This window comes from Sinocyclocheilus anshuiensis, unplaced genomic scaffold, assembly GCF_001515605.1.
Source record: "Sinocyclocheilus anshuiensis isolate Anshui unplaced genomic scaffold, SAMN03320099.WGS_v1.1 scaffold850, whole genome shotgun sequence".
In the NCBI taxonomy this organism is placed as follows: Eukaryota; Metazoa; Chordata; class Actinopteri; order Cypriniformes; family Cyprinidae; genus Sinocyclocheilus; species Sinocyclocheilus anshuiensis.
In genome coordinates this window covers 1,389,435-1,390,919 of record NW_015537937.1, presented here as the reverse complement: position 1 = coordinate 1,390,919, position 1,485 = coordinate 1,389,435, and the positions used below count along the sequence as shown (strand labels likewise).

The window sequence follows — 1,485 nt, the reverse complement described above, 5'->3', positions numbered from 1 at the left end:
CCTACATAGCACTTCATCTTTTATAACATGGGATTTTGACCAAATATATTCAATCTTGATTTTTGTAAGATGTTATTTTTTTTGTGAAAAATTACAGTTTTGCACATGTACGGTAATAAAACATACTTGAAAAAATACCTTAAAGTAACTACAAATGAGCATGTAAAGCAAATATCTTTAAAATAAATTCTGTGTGGAGCATATGCCCCCGATCCGCACAATGTTCTCACCTTTTTCCCCCTTAACTGTTTGCATCTCTGCATTTTGTATGTACTTTTGTTATTTTATCATATTCTGTCAATAGTTTTTCTTTTGTATTTCTACATAGAAATATTTTTCAGTAATTTTAGCACTTATTTAGAACTTATTTTCAGTTACCTGCCATGCCAAGTTTAAAGGGGTCATATGATGCGATTTAAATTTTTCCTTTCTCTTTGAAGTGTTACAAGCTCTTGGTGCATAAAGAAGATCTGTAAAGTTGCAAAGACTAAAGTCTCAAATCCAAAGAGATATTCTTTATAAAAGTTAAGAGTCAACCACGCCTATCACAACCATCATAACCTCCTATGTGCAGAAATTAAACACAAACATTCCTGAATACATGAATATGCAGTTGTTACAACAGTGATCAAACACCATAGTCATAATCTCTCTGTAAATTCCTCATAGTCATCAGCACAATATCCTATTTAATGAGCTGAAAGCAGAGTACAGGCCCTGTGGGCGAAAACCAGAACAAACTGGTAAATCTAATATTTGCACTCTTCAGTGCAAACATCTTTCTCTGTGCTGGCTGATGTATAGATTTAAGAAAGATTGACAATATGGATGTCACTGAAGACACGCAAACTGACAGAGAGTAAAGATATATTGTCAAAGAGACACCATTTGGAAACTCTCAGATGACAGATGCAGCACTTATATGGAGGAACATGCAGCATTTTGTATAAGAGAGCTTTGTATTAAACTATATCAGATCCTTCCCTTTCATGTTTTTCTCTTTCTCTCTCTTTCTGTTCCAGATGGCAAGTAAAGAATGCAGTAATCTGAGCACTGGAAAATAAATGAGAGAAACCCATTTGAGATGTTACCCGAGATGGCAGCAGTGTCTGAGGACAATAAGCTCAGAATGCAGGCCCACCTGTCCACTAGGTTATAGACCACCTGCACAAAACACACATTCACTACCCATCTGCCGTTAGCAGCCCTTCTGTTCAAAGCACCAAATACACAAAATAATGTTCTTTTTAGCAACATCATATAACCCCTTTAAGTTCTTCATCCAATATTTCTACTTTACTTTATTTCAGCTTAAGTAACAAAAAATGATTTTAACTGCATCAGTTAACAATAACAGCATTGGGTCTTACTTTTCAGCCTATGAACTTCATTTATTTATTTATTTTTGTTTGTTACTTTGACACTTTATTTAGAAAGGGAGATAATCTGTGAAGTACTTTACATAAGAGATTTTGTCAATGAATC

General features: G+C 34.3%; 1 protein-coding gene across 1 annotated transcript in view; it reads right to left on the bottom strand.

Moving 5' to 3' along the window:
• The window catches only part of LOC107659963 (kelch-like protein 24), a 19,344-nt gene that overhangs the window by 1,727 nt on the left and 16,132 nt on the right, over nt 1-1,485 (bottom strand). The gene's annotated exons all lie outside the window — the stretch shown is intronic.